Below are 24870 nucleotides of genomic sequence, written 5' to 3' on the forward strand. Positions count from 1 at the left end.
TCGCTCCCACCAAGGAGAACAAAATGACTAGCGGAGGTGCCATAACGGAAAATCGCCTAAGAAAATAGCGCGCCAAAATACTGGCGTACGGGGGACGAGGAACGTTACCGTTTTCGCCCTTGTACGCCTTCTTCGGACTCCAAAAATCGTTGACAGATGTATCAAAAACCCGTAAGCCTCGTTAGTTCACTCGTAAATGATCGTTATAATCATGCCCACCGTAAGAATTTGACCAAGAAGAAGGCGCCTGACCTACCTGAGCATATTTCCATTTGTCTTCTGTTTTCTTTATCGTCTTCTTCTGTCTTCTGTTATCCTCTTTCTGCTCCTTTTTGTGCTATTCTTGTTGCAATTGATATATTTACAGTTTTTACTCTTATTTTTGTGTTGTCTATGTGTCATACCGGCGTGAATAAATGTATTTTCTTTCTTTCATATCCGCTCATCTTTCCTTACTCCGCGGCCCCCACTAAATCACAGCGACAAGAACTTCGAAATTCAAATACATGCATATTGAGGTACCTACAATTACAAGGGGCTTAATGCAGCCGTCGAGAGCTCGCTCCATTGTATAGAAGATTATCTGATAATACGAGGCTTAACGTTTATATTAAACGCGCTCCAATGAACGGACTGTCGTGATTCGCCTAGTCTTTTCGTTAATTTTGAATCGGTTAATTAGGTTTGTGGGAACTGGGGCTGTGAGTTTAATCGATTATTGAATTGGTGTTATATAACGCTTACCTATAAAATCGAGTAAGAATTGTACATGTGTTGTGTCTGTATTTGAACGGGTAACTGGGTTGAGGAGGTCAGATAGGCAGTCGATCCTTGTAAAACACTGGTACCAAGCTGCATCCAGTTTGACAGGATGCTAACATAGTTGAAAAAAGGCTACAAACGTGATGATGGGATGTATTTATTTTTATTAAATATGGACCAAAAATATACCTACAAATAAATAGCCGCAAGCCGGCTTTTCTCCAAAATTAACATAAAACATAACAGTATTTTTCCAACGCTTCCGAAGCTACCTTTATTTAAATTTGATGATGCTAATATGCAAAATTGGGTCGGCATTGAAAAATTGCTTTTAATATTCGGTTAATTTGAACCCTCGTTAGTATTAGGTATTTAACCTCGAAATGACGGTTTTCTTTAAATATTCCTTGGTAAGTACAATGAATCGTATCTTTATTGCATCTATGTTCTTTGGTAGGTAAAACAGTTAAGTGTTCCAGACTTATAACTCTAAGGCCAAGTCCACCGACAGCAAAACAAACTAACAAGCAGTTTAAAGAAAAACTGACGTTTATATTATTTGTGAACTTAGGCCTCACAAAGTTTTATATGAACGAAATGTAGACACACTTTCAATACCTAACAATCTTTACTAATTTTCTAAATAGGTATACTAGAAAAGGTATTTAATCACGTAGGTATTGTTATCTAATATTACCATACACTACAATTTGGCACGTTGCACTTCAACTCAAGCGAGACGAGATGCTTCTCGCAGGATATTATACCTAGGTTAGTTCACGTTCACATGTACCTATAGTTCTAATTGTATATAACTGTAGTTATGTTTTTTTGACTAATATGGTCTTGTGAGGTCGTTCAGAAATAACAAAAATGTATCTCATATAAATTCACCTGCATTGCATATGAGTTTGTCGAGACGGTCGTTATATTTTAGTATAGAATAATGTATTTGTATGGCCAATAATAATGTGGTTTATCTAACATAAGAAAAGTTCCAATTATAGAACACAGCGCAGATAATAATATATAAACGAGATAAAAATCAAAGATTTCTTAAAATGTATCACATAATCTAACATACGCTACAAAATAAATCTTGCTACAATCTACACAAATGCAACTAAGTAAAAGAAATAACTTTAAAGACTATCTGACCTCCTTTCATTCTGCCCTTGCCTGAAGCATAAAAAAAGTAACGATTAACCTCCAAAGGTTATCAAAGACGTAGAAATACAACTAAAAATAACATTTACAAGATTTAACAAAAAGAAACTCGCTGTATCATTAGCAATTCATCAGGCATTTCAGTTTCCGAGTGCCAAGAAAACGGGAACCCATTAGGGTGAGGTCTTACTGTGAGCGAGAAGCCAAACTTATTTTTTTATGCAGTTATGCTGTGATAAGTTGAGTTAGTACTCATAGTAGTAGTAGAGTAGAGTACTTTCTTTTTTCCATAGGAAAGTAAATAGTATTATAACTTTTATTTTATTTTAGCACCAAAACTGCAAAGTTTAAAAAAGTCTTCGTTATCATTTCGAAAGTACCTAATCAACACAAAGTAGCAGACAGATCGTTCAAAGTACGTTTTAATCATAATAACACAGGAACAAAAGTAGCTATGTCAATAAGCACATGCACCCTAAAATATGTCGTACCTATTATACTCACAAAATGAAAATTCATCTCTTATCATCCTATATTGATTCGAGCAGTTCTCACCCGCTATCAAACGAACCTAATCCAATATTTCTAAATGAATACGCAATACAAGAAAGATAAAAAAGAAACGCGAATAGCCAACGCTCATTAACAATTCTCATTGTTTCCTTAATATAAAAGAAAATAATTAATTTACTTGGCCCAGAAACAAACAATAAAGCAGACAATGATTTTGCTGTTTCTTTAAGATTTTGTTTTTATTAAAAGTAGGTTTAAGATCATATTTGGCAGCCAACCGAAGTCTTGTTATTATTTGCTGGGTAATTCTGTTGACCTCTGCTCCTCCACAATTGTTATATTTAAAGATAAAGTTAGTTTCTTTCGGCGTTTAATGCCTAAAAGAATTTGGGTGACTTAGTTCAAGGAATTATTATTGTTAATTCAGTAAGTATCATGAAATTGGATTTCTTTATATTTAATTTAGTGAATTAAATTGTTTTAACAAAGATTCTCGCTTACTAATTCACAGACTCGTATTTTTTTTAGAAAATGTAAATTGTTATGTGGACTCGAAATTACAAAAAAAAAACTTAATAAAGTACACACTTATAATCAAAAAACAAAATATAAACGTATTTAAAGAAACAAAATATAAACGTATTTAATTTCTTCACTACACAAGAACCAAAAATATATTAAACGTTCGATTTTGTTTTCTCATTTTCATAAAAAAGTTCAAATCCTCGCTAAATAGCAGAGGTAATAGAAAAACTTTTTTGTAGCCAAGTACGGTTTGATTTATGAAAAATTTCGCGTTACGAAAAAACGAGATTCCCTGAAGACGCTTTCTATATTAAAAGATTTATTAAATGCAATCTACTTGATTGTAATACTCATAATGTAATCTATTATGTACGAATATCTATTAAATTGAATCAAGTTCCAAATAAATTGGCAATTTTGTTTTGTTATTAATTTACGAGTAACTGCTCTTTTTTAAGCTTTCTATTTCGTAAATTGGTTGAGATCAATTATGGTTTTAATAGTTGGTTCAATATTGTGGTAGTTATAATTTATTTTAGACTAACAATGGTTTTAAATTATAGCTCTATTAATAAGAATTTATTCTTTGAAGATGGGTGATTGTACTGGAATAAAGACAGTCTAAATACCTATGTATTTTATTTTATGTTAGACTGTTTGTGATAGTATGCCAATATTCTTTAGTATGAGAAAACTTTTGTGCCCAAAAGAAATACATCCTTACTTCTAAAACTAAAACTGTTAACTGAAAACTCGAAAAGATACCAAAAAATAATTGCCAACCTAAAATCAAAACTCCCAAAAAAGATTAAAAATTTACTTCAATACATCAATACTTTATTGCATTTGCACTCCATATGTTTCGTGATGGTGTTACATAATATGTTGTGTGTCGGGGTGTATGGGGCCCACCAAGATCATCGGGCCCAAGCCAACCTCACCTGCTAGTCGGTACACCTGCTGGAAAACGAACGAGGCTCTGGCGCAGGCTTTCCCTTCGGGGTTGGGAGGTCAGACGGCAGTCGCTTCCGTAAAGGCCACATTATAGCCACATCAATGGGAAGCAAAAATAGGAAAAGGGTCACGGATAGGGCGCCGCCGCATAACGGCGCGCAGGAGCTTCGCCCGACTCCTGTGGCAAGTGGGCAAGGGCTACCGTGCCACGGGCGGGCACGGTCAAAGAAGTCGCGAAATCGCGACGCTTACAGGCTTGCAAAACGAGCCACAAAACGAGCTGTAGCCAGAGCCAGACGTAACCACTTACAGCCACTATATGGTAGGTTGGAAACGTCTGAGGGGCAAAAGCTCATTTATAAGTTGGCTCGTTCCAGGATTAAAGCGGCACAGGACATCTCCAAGTGCCGCTGTGTCAAAGATCCTGACGGCAACCTGTTATGCGAGGACCTCGCGGTGAAGGAGAGATGGCGCTCTTATTTCCACGAGCTGCTGAATAAGCAGCACAGAGAAGTGCAGCCACCGGACCTCCCTCCGAATCAAGGACTGGTGCCACCGATAACGCCTGACGAAGTCCAGTTGGCTCTTCGCCGCATGAAAAATCGGAAAGCTGTCGGAGCCGATGGAGTCCCCATCGAAGTATGGAAAGCTATGGGGCCTCGTGGGGTGGGCATCCTAACAAACCTATTTAACCGCGTATGGGACACCGGCCGGATCCCGAACCAATGGAGACGGAGTGTCATCACTCCAGTCTTTAAGGGCAAGGGGTCTGTGTAGGAGTGTGGAAACTATCGCGGTATAAAGGTCATGTCCCACACCATGAAGCTCTTTGAGCGGATCGTTGACTCTCGGCTCCGGCAGGAGTGCATTGTTTCGGATTGTCAGTATGGCTTCCGCCCTGGTCATGGAACCATGGACCCTGTTTTCGCCCTAAGGATCGTGATGGAGAAATACAGGGCGAAGAACACACCTCTGCATTTCCTTTTTCTGGACATGCAGAAGGCCTTCGACTGTGTTCCTCGCATGATGATCCCGTGGGCGCTGCGGTCCAAAGGGGTGCCAGAAGTCTATGTTGACATTATCCGAGACATGTACCGGGATTCCGATTCAGTGGTTCGGACCGCTGTTGGTGACACTACACCCTTCCCTGTTACCGTTGGAGTACACCAGGGCTCCGTCTTTAGCCCGTTTCTGTTCAGCGTGATACTGGACTCATTGTCCGATATGTCGAGCAGACGGACCAGGTCAGGTACTTGGGATCTGTCCTTCACGCGTCTGGTGGCATCGATTGCGACGTCAGGGCACGAATTTCGGCGGCATGGGCCAAGTGGCGTGAGGTGTCTGGTGTCATTTGTGACCCTAAAATGCCGGTTAAGCTGAAGGGACAGGTCTATAAATCCATCATTAGGCCTGTCCTTTTGTATGGCAGTGAAGCGTGGCCTGTGCTTGAGCGGCACAAGCAGGAGCTGCGGGTCACGGAGATGAAAATGCTGCGCTGGATGTGTGGAGTTACGCGGAAGGACCGCGTTAGGAACTCGCGCATCCGCGGCAGCCTTCATGTCCGTGACATTGCAGACAAACTGCAAGAGTGTCGCTTACGCTGGTACGGACACGTTTTACGGAAACCGGCCACTTACGTGGGGAACAAATGTCTAGCCATGGCGCCTCCACCCGGCCGGGGCAGACTGGGTAGACCCAGGAAATGCTGGCTTGACGTCGTAAGGGATGACATGCGTGCCAATGGACTAACCACCAGGGATGCCGAAGACCGAGCGAAGTGGAGGAGAAGAAGCAGGAAAGCGGACCCCGGGCCCGGAAGGGCAACCGGGACAGCGATGATGATGTTAGGATGATGATGATGTTACATAATATGTTGTATTTGTATGTAATTCTTTTTGATGAATAAATAATTTTAATTTTAAATAATAAACCCCGTAGGACACGGCAACGTAGAAGAGAGGAGGAAAAAACAGAAATTGAATCAAAACCTTAAATTAAATGAAAAAGAAAACATTAAATCAAAAATTTTCCAAAAGAGCCAACAAGTTTCAAATCCCTTTATCAACCTATCGACCGGTTTCAGGCCGGATTAAAGTGTTCCGGTAGTGATCCGTAAATATTGACGTACGTTTTTTACCGGATTGCTGGACATAGGGCTATGTATTTTTGAACCATATCGCCCACGGCGTCTGGGGCTTGGAGATCATAGAAAACAAAGGATTTGATTCCATTTTTTATTGAAGAACTAAACTTTATTTAACTATGGAAATTGTTTTTTGAAGTAACACATATGTATATAGACAGTTGTTAGTTGGGTTGGGTTGTTAGTTGGATGCTTTTAAACAAGAGAATATATAAAAATAAATTTTTATTACTAAGTAAATAATGGAAAATAAAACAAGTTTAAATTTTTGAAATTAGTGAGATTTAAATGCACGACTTCTTATCACATTTCATATGCGTTTCACTTCAAAATCATCACTGCACTGACAAAAAAAAACTATTTTTGTCCGACCATCTTTTTTGTAATCCATGAAAACAAATCGACAACGCGCACATAAGCCCTTTTGTCACCAAAACGAAAAGAGGTCACTAAAACCATTAACAGGACATTCCGTGAACATCTCATTATGCAATCATTAAGCTATCCCGGTCGGGATTTCACGTGTAATCCGGTAATTTAGTTTCCCAGTGTTGCCCAGTGTTGCCAGATTTACGATTCACCCCGAATTAATGGTACCCTTGGGACTTCTTTTAAGTTGAAGTGACGATGTTGCTGTCAGACTGATATAGTAAAGTTAGGTATTTATTTAATTAAATGTTAGATTAGCGGGCATTTTCTTTGTGTATCTTTTTTTTACGTGCACTGTAATTTGTACGTTATGCTGTTGAGTTAAGGTACATTATTGTATAGTGGTTAATAGTTTCAGCCTACGATGTATTAGCTCGCGGCGTAGCCTATATATACATATAGACGTAGTAGTTGCTTTTCGATATTAATTTATAATGAGCTAACATGGTATACGCCAGCATAGAACTTGGCAATACTCGTGTGTTTGTTATTGAAACGCACACACACATACACATTTATGTACGTACATAATTATACTCCTTTGTTTAGACATAACTGCAGTACAGATATTTATTGGATTTTAAAGTTTTAGTGAACCTTTGTTTAAAGTTTTTAGTCACATTGTATTTTAATAGATCGGCTGAAGAAATTTTAAAGTAATAATTTTAGTATCATTCATCTACACAAAACATGACCTCTGTAAAAACAGCATCATACCTACTGGTGAAGCGTCAATGTCTTTTTGTCAATGCGAATATTTATTCAATAATAAATTAAATACATAAGTTATTTTTCCCGCAACTTAGAACTTTGTTTCAATTATTTTCATATTTATAATAACCCAATTGAGTCTCTGATGATGATATCCGAACGTCAATACTAGCTACCGCAGCGCCCATTGGTTCGTATAGAGTGTTCTAGAGGACGCTCGCATCAAGCTAGCAGTTGCGTTTGGCCACCGCCAAGGACGCATGTTGTACTTCTCCCGCCGCCATTGTGTCGAATACACACCGCTCCGCGTCATTATTTCCCTATATGTGATTTCCTGAAGATTCTCGTGTAATAATTGAACCTGCTGCTAGAAGACATTGCGGACTTATAGTGCAGTGCTGATTTCACGAGTTTTAACCAGTCCACCGGTGGATGAACCTAGATTTAGCTCGCCGGCCGGCAGCCCTTACCGCGACCACGCGCCCTGGAACGAGGCCTCTTCACATCTCGCTGGTTCTAAGTGAGGTCCCTGGATTCACAAGGTACGTGGGCTTTATTGCTGCAAATAGTTGTAGTGGGTATTGGTGTCTAACGGAATATCATCAGCAGGGATTTAATTGAAATACGATTTAGGTTTCACCGCCATATTGTTTCCCCGCATTCGATTTTCAAGATTTGAAATCACCGCTCCCGCATTTCTCTTTTCTTTCTTCATTCAACCTTTTAAATTTCTCCCAATTTACATTCATTAATTTCTTATTATTTTTCCATGATGAGGCTATTTACACGCCTCATCATAGTTTTGGTCCTTAGAAACCGGATATTGAACCGCTATTAGTTAGATTTTTACGTAATAATTGGTGAAAATCATAAAGTAACATTGCACAATAGGTATAGGTAATTTACGTAAACTTTGGTGAATTATACCTGCCTACAAATCGCTCCGCTTTAATAAGTATGAACATATTTGACAATAGATTTTACGTAAGTATTTGGTAAATCTGTCAATTTGTCTCACAGAATAGAACGTGTTACGTATTAATTGGTAAAGTTCATTCTTTGTTTATTTATAATTTCGCCTTTGTAACAAATACATACCTACAATAGGAGGTAGTTACATATCATTTCGGTTTTGTGCGTATGAGTCATTTTTATTCTAATACCTACAGATAGTTTTACTATTGCAAACCGCCTTGTAGGTAACTTGTTTACCGCATTTCTTTATACTGTTTTTGAAGATTAGCTTCACAAAATGACTGACAAACAACTAAAACCGGAAGATTTACTAACGATCCTTCATGAGAAGAAAGGATTATTATTCAAACGTGTTAATCGATTATATGATTTATCAAAAAATATTTCGTCGTTCGATTCGAGAAAGAATGAAAGTTTTATGACTGAATCGGAAACTATTGACGACATTCGAGACAAATTCGAATCTTATGTCGATCGAATTAACCAAATAAACATGAATTTGAAACCTGGTTCGAGTCCCGACTATGCTTCTTTAGAATCCTTTGAAGATTTGTTTATCCACATCAAGCGTATTAGAAATAAAGTCAATAGTAGTCAATCTCCGTTATCACATAGTAGTAATTCGAAAACGTTGTTTGAACCGCTAAAGATAAAGTTGCCCCCGATCGCACTGCCTTCTTTCGATGGGAAACCAGAGAATTGGCCTGTTTTCTACGAGTCGTTTAAGTCAAATATTCACGACAACGATCAGCTGACTGACTCGCAGCGTGTGCAGTACTTAGTAGGTAAACTTACACATAACGCGTTGAAGGTTACAGCCGGTATCGTACCTACGGGTGATACCTACCAGTTCTTATGGAACAGCTTAGTTAGTAAATACCAGGATAAACGCACATTAGGTACACACTATTTGAATAATATATTTGATTTAAAATGTTGTTCTTATAACGCAAATAGTCTCGATTCTTTCATTGAAACATTTAATGCGAGTATTTCTGCCCTGAAACAACTGGGTATTCCGGATCTTGCTGATTTTATTCTCTTGCATTGCGCTATGAGAAAAATAGATTCACAGACTGGTCAATCGTTTGAACTTTCCATTCGCGATATTGAAATACCTACAACTAAATTGTTAATTAGCTTTGTTCAGGATCAGGCAAAATATTAGCTCGCTTGAATTTATCTCATTTGAATGCGAACGCGAAAAATAACTATAATAAACCGCATGGTTCCGCATCTCGCGATCCTCGTACGCAAACGAAATCGTTTGTTGTGAGTGAATCGATTAATTGTTCCGCTCCTACAGCGACTTCGGTCTCGAGTTGCGCGTATTGTAATGATAACGCTCATGTTAATTTGTATAACTGCGCGAAGTTTCAATCCACGTTAACTCCTAGAGCTAGGTTTGAGTTTATTAAATCCAAAGATGGATGCGCAAATTGTTTGAGCACTTCGCACGGTTTGAGTAAATGCAAGTCGACCTCGGTTTGTAAAGTATGTAAAAAACGTCATCATACTTTATTACATTTTGATAAAAATAATAATCCCCCGCTGCAAACTGCTGATGTTAGATCGATGAATTGCAATGTAGTCGGCGCGCCTGCTCTGGCGGCGCCGCTGTCCGGCGCGCCTTCCGCGCACCCCTCGCCCCGCGCGGCGTCTTCGCTTGCGCCGACTCACGCCGCTGTGCCTTGCTCTTATTCTTATAGCGATAAGGTCGATATTCCCGCGCCGGTAACCGTGTGTGGCTCGGGTGATGTTACTAAAACATTTCCGAATCATAATACGGCCGCGTTATTAGCAGCTGATACGAAGGCTGAGTCGACAATTCTGTTATCAACCGCGCAGGTTTACGCGCGAGCTAGTAATAATAGGTCGGGTTATAAAACAATAGTTCGGTGTTTACCTAATTGACAATGGCTCGCAAAGTAATTTAATAACTACCGCTTGTTGTAGGAAACTCAATTTAATAATAATTCCTTTGAGTAATTCTTTTGTCAAAGGTGTTGGTTCTGTATCGCGGCCGATAATAGGTTATGTGAACTTAGAAATCGAGTCTCGCGTAGACCCGCATCAAAAATATAATATTCGCGCGTTAGTAGTTGAGTGCATTACGGACCAGCTACCTTCGCACCATATTAAGTGGGATTCTTCAGTGGACTCCCACTCGCTACCGCTCGCTGATTTAAGCTGGAATATTCCAGGTGATATTGACATAGTGTTAGGCGCTCAACTGTTTCCGTATATTTATTTGGGGAATAGGGTAGACTTAGGTTCACATGCGCCTCCCGCATTGTTAACGACATTCGGGTATGTCCTTATGGGTGATTTTCCGCATAGTAAAGATAATTTAAAGCTACCTAGCTTTTCTTACACAACGTTAGCCCTTGATAATTTATTACAAAGGTTCTGGGAAATGGAAGAGGTTGAAGGTAAACGCTTTTTATCTCCTGAGGAAACCGAATGTGAGAATATTTTTTCCTCGACCGTGTCACGTGACGAGTCGGGCCGGTACACTGTCGCGTTACCTTTCAGTAAGGATCCCGCTGAGTTAGGTAACTCCCGCACCGCCGCGTACCGTCGACTGGTTGCGCTGGAGAAAAAACTCCGCCAATCACCGACGTTGAGGGAAAACTATAACGCAGTGATCCAAGAGTACATAGATAATGGATACTTAAGTCAAGTCGATGAGTCAGACATTTCGGATGACGGGTACTATATCCCTCATCACGCTGTCGTTCGGCCAGACAAACCGATGCCGCGCATTGTATTGGATGCGAGTGCTAGGACGCATACTGGTTTATCTTTAAATGATATACTCCATATTGGTCCGAATTTACAAACGGATCTGTTTCTTCTTTTAATAAATTTTAGATTATTTCCTATCGCTATAAATTCTGATATTAGACAGATGTATTTACGAATCTGCGTACCTGTTGCGCAGCGTAAATACCTACGCATCTTGTTTCGATTCAATGAGAACGAACCTTTGTTAACATTCGCTTTTAACCGCTTACCTTTCGGACTTAAGTCGAGTCCTTTCATAGCTATGCGCACTGTGCGACAGCTGGCCTCGGACAGTCCGCATTATCCCGAAGCTGCTAAAGTAGCTGAGACCAGCCTATATATGGATGACCTGGTCTACTCGGTGAATAATGAAGAGAACGCTATCCGCATATCGCATGATCTCATAAAAATGTTTAAGTCGGGTGATTTTGACCTTGTAAAATGGTGTAGCAATTCACCCGCGCTTTTAAACAGTCTTCCTGATTCACATCGTAAGTCGCTTGATTTTCATGAAGGGAATGATGTGTCCAGGGTTTTAGGTCTTTCATGGGAGCCTTCGCAGGATAAGTTCTTCTTCACGACCGCTCGAGTGGCCGAGAAATGTACTAAGAGAAATATACTCTCGATAGTGGCCCGCTTATTTGATGTTCTCGGTCTAGTTGCTCCCGTGATCTTTTACGCCAAGTTGCTTATCAAAGAGTTATGGTTGAGCAATATCGGTTGGGATGATGTCGCTCCTGACGAAATAGTTCAACGTTTTCGCTTCTCATGCAGGAGTTTCCCTTGTTGGATTCCTTGCGGATAGCACGTCATGTGGGTGTTACCGATGATTGTTCTGTTCGTATAGTCGCATTCGCTGATGCCAGTATGGCTGGGTACGGTTGTGTTATTTATATACACTCTATCAGTCCGTCCGGGATAATAGTTCGCTTACTTTGTGCGAAGTCAAAGGTTTCACCTACCAAGGTGACCACTCTTGCACGTCTCGAGCTGTGCGCCGCCGTGCTCATGTCGAGGATGGTGAAGGCTGTTCGTGATACTTATGCTTCACGTGTTACAATTGAAGGGATTTATGCCTTTTCAGACTCCACGATAGCCTTATCGTGGATTCATTCATCTCCGCATCGCTGGCCAGTCTTTGTCAGCAACAGAGTCGCTCAATGTCAGGAAAACTTGGGTTCTCAGTATTTTTACCATGTGGCAGGTGTTGAGAATCCGAGCGACTGCCTATCCGTGGCCTACTTCCTTCCCAGTTGGTGTCCCATGAGCTTTGGTGGAACGGCCCTTCTTGGCTTCGTTGTGCTCCTGAGGATTGGCCGGTCAAACCTTTCTGTCCCACTGGCTGTGTGGAACTCCCCGAGCATAAGACAAACGTTTTAGCTGTCACCACGCAAGTAGAAGTTCCTCTTCTTTGTAAACTCGCGCAGCGCACCTCTTCATGGGATAGACTGTTGCGCATCGTTTCTTATATACTTAAATTCGCTAGACCAAAGGTTCATTGTGAACCTCGGTCACCACAGGGTTGGCAGCCGCGGAAATGGTTATAATCCGTGCCGTGCAATCTGTCCATTTCGCAGATGACATTAAGCTCATTAAATGTGGTAAACTTTTACCCAAGAAACTTAGAAGTTTGTCTGTCTTCTTCGATGAAGAAGGTATATTACGCATTGGGGGAAGACTTTCAAAGTCATACCTTCCTTATGATGCCAAGCATCCTTTTTTACTTCCTAAACATGATCCGATTGTAGATCTGATAATTCATCATTACCATGTGATGAATTGTCACACTGGACCAGGGCTACTTATGTCTATTTTACGGCAGCGATTTTGGATACTAGATGCCAGGACTGTCATTAGGTCTAAGTTAAGACAATGCAACACATGCTTTAGGGTTAGTCCGACGCATCCTACTCCAGTGATGGCGGACCTTCCTGAATACCGAGTCTCGGAATCAAAGGCATTTGTCCATACTGGGGTGGATTATGCTGGTCCCATCCGCATAACTCTCACTCGTCGCAGAGGTCAGCACGGTCAGAAGGCTTACGTCTGTTTGTTTGTGTGTTTGGTAACCAAAGCGGTACATGTAGAGTTAGTCTCTGAACTTACTACCGACGCCTTTTAGCCGCATTTAAACGTTTTATCTCACGTCGAGGGCCAGTATCGTGTCTTTATTCGGATAACGCTACCAACTTCGTTGGTGCTAAAGCCCAACTAGACGAACTTTATAATTTCTTAATGAAGTCAAACCTCAATTCATCTCTTTTAAACGAGTTATTAACCCGCCGCATTAAGTGGAAGATGATTCCACCACGCTCCCCACATTTTGGCGGCATGTGGGAAGCGAACATAAAACATTAAAACGCATCTCTATCGTGTGATTGGAGATCAACTTCTTACTTATGAAGAGTTACAGACTGTACTCATTCAAATAGAGTGCATTATGAACTCACGCCCTCTGAGCGTGTTGTCGTCTGATCCGCATCCGGAAGTTATAACTCCCGCTCATTTTTTGATGTCCACCCCATTGCAGTACTTGCCGGCAGCCGATCTGTCTGGTCAGCGCTTAAATCTTTCCCAACGTAAACAGTTGTTAGGTAGTATGGTCCAATCTTTCTGGAAGAAATGGCACTTAGAGTACCTGCATACGCTGCAAGTTAGGCAAAAGTGGGCAACCGCGGCCAAGCCCGTAGAAGTAGGAACTGTCGTGCTCGTGGGACAGGATAATTCTCCTCCATTGAGTTGGCCATTAGGAGTTATAACTGAGGTTTACAAAGGTGCCGACAATGTCATTCGCGTTGCAATGGTGAGGACGAAGTTCGGTAATTTTAAACGCTCCGTCACGAAACTATATCCTATCCCAACGCAATAAAATTTAAGTTAACGAATACTCATAGTTTAAGGATTAGGATTAGTCTCTTTTAAATATTTTCATTTCTTCTCCGCGTTCAGTCATAAGACTTAGGCTGATCATGACTTACGTTAGTAGATCTTTATAATTCTCACCTTTCCCTTTGAAAGAACTTGCGTCCTTCCAAGGCGGGGAGCATGGTGAAGCGTCAATGTCTTTTTGTCAATGCGAATATTTATTCAATAATAAATTAAATACATAAGTTATTTTTCCCGCAACTTAGAACTTTGTTTCAATTATTTTCATATTTATAATAACCCAATTGAGTCTCTGATGATGATATCCGAACGTCAATACTAGCTACCGCAGCGCCCATTGGTTCGTATAGAGTGTTCTAGAGGACGCTCGCATCAAGCTAGCAGTTGCGTTTGGCCACCGCCAAGGACGCATGTTGTACTTCTCCCGCCGCCATTGTGTCGAATACACACCGCTCCGCGTCATTATTTCCCTATATGTGATTTCCTGAAGATTCTCGTGTAATAATTGAACCTGCTGCTAGAAGACATTGCGGACTTATAGTGCAGTGCTGATTTCACGAGTTTTAACCAGTCCACCGGTGGATGAACCTAGATTTAGCTCGCCGGCCGGCAGCCCTTACCGCGACCACGCGCCCTGGAACGAGGCCTCTTCACATCTCGCTGGTTCTAAGTGAGGTCCCTGGATTCACAAGGTACGTGGGCTTTATTGCTGCAAATAGTTGTAGTGGGTATTGGTGTCTAACGGAATATCATCAGCAGGGATTTAATTGAAATACGATTTAGGTTTCACCGCCATATTGTTTCCCCGCATTCGATTTTCAAGATTTGAAATCACCGCTCCCGCATTTCTCTTTTCTTTCTTCATTCAACCTTTTAAATTTCTCCCAATTTACATTCATTAATTTCTTATTATTTTTCCATGATGAGGCTATTTACACGCCTCATCACCTACCATGTAATCCCTAAGTAGGTTAGCATACTAAAATTGTGACGTCACGCTAAGGGACCGCGTGTCTTTTTTACATGATTGAATGAACTGAAGGCATCTTATAGTCTCTGGCTGTCCCTTAACGAGCGATGTCACTTACCAGAGTCTCTTAAGGCTAACAGCTGATTTTGGCATGCTACGGAAGAGAAAGGTTGCTGTAAATAGCCCTTTTTGGGAAAGTAAAAGAGGTCACAGGGTTTTTTTGGGTTTATAGAATTAAAATTGATAGCCAATTAAGGTTAGGGATCAATGCTCATACTAAATCTGTGTGCATATAACATTTGCCAAGCCTTTTCTTGACTTTGTTGGGGCCGGCATCAAGTCTAACCAGATGCAGGTTAGTACCTACTGGTGTTTTATATGAAAAAGTGCCATCTAAAGCACGGAGGGACTCGTCAAGATACAATGATACATTCGTGGATAGAGGCCATAAACAAAATCACCGAAAATTTTCTTATTTTTATATCACTTGAGGTTCTTATTATACCGAAGCAAAAATTGCTTTGATCACCACTGTAGGTATTCCGACACCCCCTAAACACATTTACAAAAATATCGTTGATAGGAATAAGAAAAAATATAACTAAGTATATACAGCATAATATTTCTTTGGCAAAAGGAATCTTGGCTCGTGGAGCTATACAGATAATTCGGTACAAGGAAAGGTTATTCCTTTGGGAGTCGAGACCCTTAAAATGCTGCTTATTTACGCGGCTCCTCATTGAGATAACTTTTATTTATCTTTTCGTAGTATTTTTCTCGCGGGAAGGGCAACAGTCTAAATTGTTGGCTTCGAAGCACGAGTCAATGTGTTGTTAAACTTTTATCATGGGTAAAATTATGCTTCTTATTATTATGTTAGAGAGCCTCAAACAGATTTATTTTGTCGGTCCATAGTTTGATCGAGCATATACATGAGCATACGCAAAAAGTGTGTATATTATTATTATGATAATGTGGTAGTGAGCTCATTACACTCAGTAGGCCGGTATAAGACCGACTAAAAAGTACTTTTGTTTGATTACTGATCTGAAAAACTATCTAATTTTGTCATATTTGCGCATGAGTATATCAACTTATGTTATTTAGCCAATTATGTCTAAGGCCATATTATCTAAGGCTACAAGTATCTGCAAACTACAAATTAAAACTGTCAGGTGATGCCTAAAGGATAATCCAGTAACTTTTTGCTCAAGTTTCCTAAGGAACTCTTTTTCAATACTAGCTTTTAAAACCACTAGACCAACAAAACAAGGAACCGGATAGCTAAATATTTACCAATTACAAACACAAATGTAAGATAACATCAATAGAATAAACCTCGAACAATATTTAGTTGTTGTGGAACCATCTAATATTGGTTCCTAGCGGGAATTAACAAGCAACGTATAGGCTCAGCAGTTTTGCAAAAGAATTGAACAAAAAGATAAGTTACTTTAAAAAATGTTTTGTGTTCTTTTGTAGGTCAGGCAACTATCAATGCAAAAGTTAGAATGTACTTTCTAAGTACATCCTAAAAAACACGCACTTTACGGGTAGTCTTACCTAGGAATATTCGGTTGAGGAGATCAGATAGGCAGTCGCTCCTTGAAAAACACTGGTACTCAGCTACATCCGGGTACTCTAACATAGTTGGGAAAGAAGGCTAAGCAGAGATTCATAGACAAAAATCATTAAAACACCTGTCCCAAGTGTATAATATCTATTTTCTCACTAGAAAAATATCTAAAAGCAGCATTTTATTGAGAGGTGAGGAAATATAGCGTGCGTCGTAGTTAGCGTGTGCAGTAATTGAGAACGTCGTGACGTCACGAATACTAACGCGGGACAACTGTGCTGATATACAAGGGATGTTTGTGCTGACTGGACTGCACACAGTCCAGTAACAATGATTTTTATGAATGAGGCAAAAATATGAAAAAAAAAATCGGTGTAATGTAAACGCTGTACAATAAGAAACAAGGTTATGTAAATACTTCAGGATATATCCAGAAAATATTCTAAGAGTGTGTTTTTTTATTTATTATCTTAGCAGACCACAATCAATATCATTAATCTACCGAGAAGCATCTACTACTGAATGCAGCCCGTACTAACTACTGCAAATAAGAATAAAAACTGAAAAGGGATAAAAATCTTCGCATATTCAAACTACACACAATTTAACAACAACGCTTTGCCGTCAACAAAAAGAAAACTGTATTGATACCAAAATCAAACTTTACAAAGCCTGAATTCTTTACAAACTAACCGAATACACAAACAATATTCCGGGAAATAAAAATACAAACAAAACACTACAGGATTCTATTCGGAAAATTCCAAAATAGCTAGATATTCAATATTCCTAGAAACGTGACGTGACGTGGAAACGGTGAATTCTCGGACATATGACATTCCGTTCATATATCGACGTTCGACACAGCTTAAAAAGTATACACTGGTTGGTATTTTATTAAACTATACCGCGGCCCTGGTACATAAAAGGCCTACGACGGAACACGACGGTTTTTAGTCAGTATAAGTCTGACACTCCCTCACCGCTTCTAACCCACAGTGGGACTCATTTGATGATTTTTGATATCGTTAAAAAAAGCCAGATCGTGCCATGAAATGTGACTATCCTTACGAATATTATATGCGAAAGTAACTATCTGCCAGTCTATTTCGCAGGCTTTCACGCTAAAACTACTGAGCCTCTTGTACATTTTGCCTAGACCCTGAGTAAGGACAGTTTTATCCGGTTATGTGATGTTATGGGAAAATGTGAATATTTTCATAGCCATAATAACGTTTTGAATGTAAAAAAGTGATTATCGTCTTTACCAATAGATTACTATGTTACCGTTGCATCTTGGACAGCAGTTGCATAAAGACTTCGTCTTTGTTCATTTCTTTACAAAAATGGACTCTAAGGTAATGGCATTATGACTCAATTCGACTAGCAACTATTCTCAGCACGTTGTTCGCTCAGTATTTCACAGAAGTGTCAGCGAGGACTATCTTAGGAGGAACGTTTAGCTCAGTGATTCATAGTGAACTCATTAGCCTGATTTCTAATGAAGACTAGAATCCAATAGCTTGCATATATCGTCTGAGTTTTTAATGTTTATCTAAGGTTTTGTAAGTAAGAAACTGAGGACAGTAAAGTAGGCAAGTATGTAGTATGGTTACACTATTTACTCGCAGGAAGACAATGAACAAGCATAATTTATAACATTCTTGAGGTAGTTCAGATAGAGAGAGAGAAAATATTTTAATGGCCCTAACTTGACCTGATGATGATGGTAATAAAGAAACCGAGACAAATCAGACGTGCCTTTAATGGCCAGAAATTATGGTAAATGCGTTTGTGCCCTGTATTCATGCACAAAGGACCTTTGCTACGCAGTTTAAAAATGATCACAAGCACCTTCATAGCACAACAAATGAATACACTCTTCAATAGCTAGCCACTTTACACAGTTAAGCCTATCAGCAGCTTAACTAAAAGATCTGCACATTACTCCATAATTTAACTCTTAGACTAACCGGGCTATAACTTCATTCGGTAATGCTGGCTACCATCCAAGATAATTACCAACGACGGACTGTTGTTGGTATGTTGGTCTATAGAAAATTCCTAGATTCTGGCTTTATACCTCATTCTTAGGTTTTGCGAGCAGATATTGACGGTTTGTCAGAATAAAAAGCTAGCTACATAATAATTGAGGAAAATTTGTAACACATGACTTTATTATTCGGTAAAAAAAATGTCCTGTCAAAATTGGAGAATATGACCAGCACTATAAACTATTCAACCCCAGACTGTCGGTCGACATGACTGATGGTCGTGATGGCCACTCGAGTTCAATAACAAAATACCTAATAATAATTACTTTGACATATTTTTTGCATCAAATATTTACTATCATCATCCTTCTGCCCTTGTCTCAATTTTATTTGGGGTCAGCATGTTTTCTTCTTCCATACTCTTCTGCTCGTCATCTCACAAGTAACATTCTTTCTAACCATGAAGACTTTCACACAATCCAGCCATACCTACTATTATGTAAATTAACAAACACAGCACAGGAAATATTCCACAATACAAAGCACAAATAAGTAAAAAACAAAAGACAAACTCATTACAAGTTAACACAAGCCGTTTATTTAAAAGAAAAAGTTAATTTTATAATAATACGTGTAGACTGTAGACCGTAGACTGTAGATGCATGTAAACGACAATGGCTGCGGGCGGAGTAATTATTTCTAATTAATTTATTCTCCGCTTTGTATTGTATTTTGTATTGTAAGCTTACGGTCAATGAGGTTGGTTTATTCTGGAGTTAAATATGGAAAATATTGCTTTAGAATAGGTTTTGTATTTTTTTTTCTCTGGAGAAATATGGAGATTTTGGAATGACTGCCACTAGTTAGATACTTAAGTACGTATAGAATATGAGGATTAAGGAAGAAAATGACCTGCTGCACTGAACTGAACTAAAACTGGAAGGGTGAAATATGATAGCGAAATCGCAATGAATTCAGGTAAAAAAAGTAATTAACAAAATGTTGGCTCATTCAAAAACTATCGGAACTCTTTACAAAGCTATAAAAAGTAATTAAGATATTTTTTTACCAACTTACCAAAAACGTCACCTCAGTTCGTTGAATATATTTTTTTATGTTTAAAAAAATATATCAATTACTTCCTTCCCTAGAACCAAATAAGTACCTACTAAACTCTCAAACAAGACTGTATTTTATTCTTGAACCAAACTATATGAAACATTTAAGTAATGACCTGTGAAATTACCTGTTCCTTTACGAGTTCAAGTTAACTGTCGGTTACTTCAGTAGTTTTACTGTATCGTTAAGAAGCCAGTAATTTATAGTGGGGAACTATTTTCTGAGGTAAAGTCTGAATTTTGAGGTAATGTTGAAGTTGTGTGAAAATATTTTAGAGCATGGTATATAAAGTGTGGTGATGTCACACCTCATAAGCGTATTAGAATATTTTTCTAGATTATTTTTTTTGTATTAGATAGTTATTTAAAATAAGAAAATTGCTGCCAGAGCATTAAAAAATATATTTTAATTTATCCTGGCATAAAACCGCTCAATCTGTTATAATATGTGAATATTTTATGCCCAAAAAATATGTAAAACGGACGATCACTAAAAACATCGCCAACACTTAAAACTCAAGTCAATTTATACCATAAAAGGGTTATGAATATACTAAAACTGTCCTGCTTCACAAACATAGGTCTCTCGCATTTTAACCTGCCCTCGACTCAATATATCACTTTGGGTTTGTTCAGGATATGATATACTGCTGTAAAATGGACCTCTTACTATAATATCTAAAAGATTACTGCATGGATAAATGGAAATTTGAAAGTACAGGCATTTTTTTAGGGTTAAGTTTTCAAATCAATGTTGTCACATTTTAGGTTAATTTCTGTCTTACTGGATTTGTCTAATTCAATCACATAGGATCGCTATTTTATAGCTATAGGCATTATAAAAATGCTAATAAAATATTTTTTACAATACTCCGGTTATGTACATAATCAGTTCATACAAAATTTTGTAATGTGATCATTCAAATTAGCCATGTTTAACAACATGTAAAATTGGCGTTTTTGGCTGCTGTTCCAACGTTATTTGACTTGAAAAGTGCTTATTTAATAAGCCCAATTTCAATAAACATTGCTTGAGTTCATATGCAGGTCTAAGCAGTGTTTTACCCATCTTTCCTCACAAAAACTTTACTCCTTATATCTTATAAATCCAGCAGGAAATAGGCAACATTAACCGCAGTATCACCGAGTTAACTTGGCCTACATTAAGCTTCAAAATTTACCACCAAACGTATGCAAGTTACCTGTTCTCGTTTAGTACATAGCGTTATGTGAGTAGCTTGCAGGCATTGTATAACCCGACCTGTAGCTAAATATACAAGGTAGTCTGCTCAAGACACGATAAAGACGATAAACTGTGGATAAGTGAACATATGGAGTATTAATTAAGTTCATGACCAGCTTCATATAATTTTATGTCATCGGATCTGGTTATAGGTAGATGAATATAGTTGATGATAAGTATTTTAGTTTAATTTTTTACCGTGTTAAGCATAAAGCAAGCTTGTGTTCTCGTTTTTTTTGTAACAATACCATAATTATAAGCATGTCAAGATCCTTACAGAATACTATACACGAAAAAATAGTAAATGTAAGACGAATTGATGACAATTAAACATTTACGACGCTGGTTTATTACTGACCGATGGATACACTTAAGACATAATTTTAACATGTTTTAATTAATCAAGTTTGTAATAAACATAACTGTATATCTCTTTACAAAATGAGTTATCCATCCGCTAATTACTCCGTGCCACAAACTAAGCTTGCAACTACTTGTACTGCGTTCGAACTTGTATGTTAATTAGATTATGTTGTAAAGGTAAATGTTGTATTCGCGGTGTTCGCGGGAAATATTATTAGTGCTCCCTTGTTCTTGTATCTTCAGTCTTAGTTAGTAAATCATTTAAGATAAAGGAAACACAACTGGATTCTATACCAAAATAGCAATATTCAATATTCCTTGAAACATGATGCGGTTTCAATATAATTACTACACGAAGTCAGATTATTAAAATTACCCATTTAAAATACCATTGCTTTTTTACTTGAGTTTTTTTTGTGCAGCATTTACTTGTTTTATTGGGAAAATGTGAAAGAAGTCTTAAAGTACCTTTTTTGTTTCACTAGCCGGCTTGTAAATTACGACCAAAAATAGTAACCTGAAGAAATTTTCTAAAATCGGAAGGCACTCGAAGACTGTGTCGAATCGAAAGAGAATAACCATACAACAACAAAAAAACATATAAATACCATAGGAAACATAAAGATGAGACAAGTACCCATCCACAAACACCTTAACAATAAAGTCCTTTTACACTTCAAGCCATTATTCTCGACCCAATGAACCAGAAAACTGGAAAATTAAACACTCACACAGCACTATTCTATTTGCATCTACATAACAAAGAAAAAAAAGAGACTTTAATAGTTTCCTTTGAAGGCGCCAAAACGAATTTTCCGCGGAACATTTTTTTCTCTGTAAAACGCTTTTTACTTACTGTGACGCAGATCAAAGAATCCGGTTACACTCGAGGCCGATAAAAGGTGGCAATCGAAGAATCGTCGTAAATTTTAAAGTTCGATTTTCAGTGCGCTTGATAGTTTAAGAGGTAAAAGTGACTGGTTTATTTTTTGGAAATTTTATTTTTGATGGCACATTATTTGAGGTTTATTTTATACTTACAGATATATTACGTTTTCAAAGTAAATTATTATGAATATGATAAAGAACGGAATGATATCTTATGTGTATAGCATCATGCCTTTTTACAGGCAAAGATAACCGCAAGACAATTAATTAATCACAAATAGAAAATGAAACAGATTTTAGTTTTAGTATTGCGGGTGCTGTCTTTTGTTCTTAAGAAATAAATGATCGCATTGAATTAATGCTATTGACAAACAAAATTAGCTTTGTAAATTGTTCACGGATAGACTGCTAAATTGATATTAATTATTCACCATTGTTCTGAATAATACTATCAAGAAATAAATATTATCAATCTTCCTTAACGCCAGATTATTTCCTTTTCTATTCCTTGATAGCTCTAATTTTAAATTCTTTAAAGACTGCAATTAAAAAACACGATTTTTGTCACAAACCTTGAACTCTGTAAACTTTAAGAATAATGCAAGGAAATTCCACACTTAAAAACTCACAGTTCAAGTTTTTGAAAGATCATACTCGTACGTGACTTTATGAAGTGGTACATATTTTTGCACGCGAGTGTAATCTCAGTTCTTTGCTCAACTCTTTGATGTCTGTCGTTTGTGTATCGCGGTGCGAATATGTGCTGTTACCGAGGAAGGAAAGATAGCGGAGATGCCATAAGGAAGGTAGGTCAGGCGCCTTCTTATAGGTCAAGTTACTTACTTTAGGCGTGATCAGTTACTAGAAGTAACGAGACGTTCGAGTTCCTCGTCAAATCAAAATCAATCTTTCAAAGATTGGTCCTGATTGATTGGTAATTTATATTTGGAAATAATGGCCGGGTTCCAAAGAAGGCGTGTAAGGGCGGAGCTAGTAATGTTCCTCGTCCCCCGAACACTCGCATGTTGGCTATTTTCTTAGATTTTCCATTATGACATCTCTGCTAGTCATTTTGTGCTCCATGGCTGTTACCGTGTTACATTGTTGAAATGTCTGTAAATGTATAGATACTGTACATTGTTAGGGATTGAGTTGAGTATTTAATTAACTACGGTTTAGTTACGTCCAAAATGAAGCAACGTTAAAGAATTGAAAATATTTTAACTAAGTACCACTCTCGGATACAATAACACTTTTATGTACAAAATACGAGTATTTTTATACGAATACTTTATTATTATAACATCATAGAGCAACACAGGCCACCGGCGGACCGGAGGGGAGTAGCCATACACAGGCGTTCCCCTCTGTCAAAGTACAAGTCCAAATGGTCCTATGCGTACAATAAAACTAGTTGCAACTAAACTATTCGCTAGACTAAATCTAGTTGCGTGAGTGAATCGACGTCGTCGTAAAAAATGCCGAATTGTTCTGTTTTTTGCTGCAAAAAGAGATCTGCCACGTCAAATTTACAAAAAGATGGCGTTACCTTTCATATGTAAGTAATTTTTAATTACGTTATTGCTATTTACTTCTTATAAACTTAAAAACTGCAATATTATCAATCGTGTTGTTTCGGATTTGTTTACCAACTAAGGCCGTGCGTCTTCATACAAAACGCGGATCGGTCGAGCGACAGATCCGAGTCTTTTTCCTAGAATTCGCTGTCACCGAGCGAGTGTTGTTGCCGGTTTGTTTGTAGATAGTTATCGATGAAAATGAGAAAGGTCAAGTCAAATCGGAGAAAGTTTTGAGATTAGGTTTTCTGATTTAAATAAAAATTACTGAGTGAGAACGTCAACTACATATAATGTGTTTTATTTATATATTGCAGGTTTCCTAAAGATCCAAATTTAAGAAATATATGGAAGACATTTTCTCATAACAGACCAACCTGGATTCCCACAAGAAATAGTGTCATTTGCTCAAATCATTTTAAGACCTCTGACTTTCAAGTGTTGGCGAACAATAGGAGGAGATTAGTCGATGGCGCCAAACCAACCGCCAACTGTATTTGTTCCGTAAGTTTTTATTTTATTCATGTGCAAGGTCATAGATAATATAATACTAGCTTAGGTAAACGAATAGTACATTCCACATGATGTACCTCGTTGACGTTAGTCATAGTGGTGAAATGAAGCCTACATTTTTAAACTTAATCTAATTTTCCAGAATCATCGACAATCATTAAATATACCAGATGAGAGGTTATCATCTAATGGGCCCATTAATGACACTCGGACTATTCCTAATTCATTGACATCACCGTGTAGATCGTCAACTCCTCAAAATGTGAGTTGTTTTTAAATCGTTTATTGTAGAATCGCATATTGATAAATTTGTCATTCCTTCTATTTTACTGTTGAGATTAAGTAAATTATGTAAAGATATGATAAGAGATAATTATTTATTCATTTGTTTTCAGACTCAGTCAAAGGAAACATCTAAAAAATCTGCTTCAATTCCCACTACTGCACTTACACCAAGAAAAGAAAATGCAGCAACAATTAGATTGTCAGAAAAAAAAATTAAAAGGCTACAAGCTAAAAATCTTTTCTTAAAGAAAAAGTTGCTGGGCTAGAAGAAATTCTTCAGAGTTTAGATGAAAAGCTTTGATAGATAAAGAGGAAAGGATGGTCCTGGAAAAATAGGCGTTGAAGAAGCAGAGCTTATTAAGCGTCAATTAAAGAAATGTAAAGTGGAAAGCTCTCACGAGCCAAGTATTCACCAGAACTGAGGTGTTTTGCTCTAACTCTCAACTTTTATTCCCCCAAAGCTTACAAGTATGTTCGTAAAACGTTTGGGA

The 24870-nt window shown here is 38.2% G+C and overlaps 1 long non-coding RNA gene and 1 pseudogene across 2 annotated transcripts; both read left to right on the forward strand.

The window, feature by feature from the left end:
- The first annotated feature begins 4023 nt into the window (after positions 1-4023).
- Positions 4024-5774, forward strand: LOC135117782 (uncharacterized; annotated as a pseudogene).
- Positions 5775-23318: 17544 nt separating this feature from the next.
- LOC135117769 (uncharacterized) lies at positions 23319-24555 on the forward strand. 2 transcript variants are annotated; one of them, XR_010277155.1, is made up of 3 exons: positions 23319-23562; positions 23899-24356; positions 24490-24555. It is a non-coding gene; the product is annotated as an uncharacterized LOC135117769 (long non-coding RNA). The 2 variants fall into 2 exon arrangements; XR_010277156.1 differs by having other exon boundaries at positions 23899-24085; positions 24237-24549.
- Positions 24556-24870: the final 315 nt, after the last annotated feature.

The sequence above is a fragment of the Helicoverpa armigera genome, chromosome 14 (genome assembly GCF_030705265.1).
Source record: "Helicoverpa armigera isolate CAAS_96S chromosome 14, ASM3070526v1, whole genome shotgun sequence".
NCBI classification, from domain to species: domain Eukaryota; kingdom Metazoa; phylum Arthropoda; class Insecta; order Lepidoptera; family Noctuidae; genus Helicoverpa; species Helicoverpa armigera.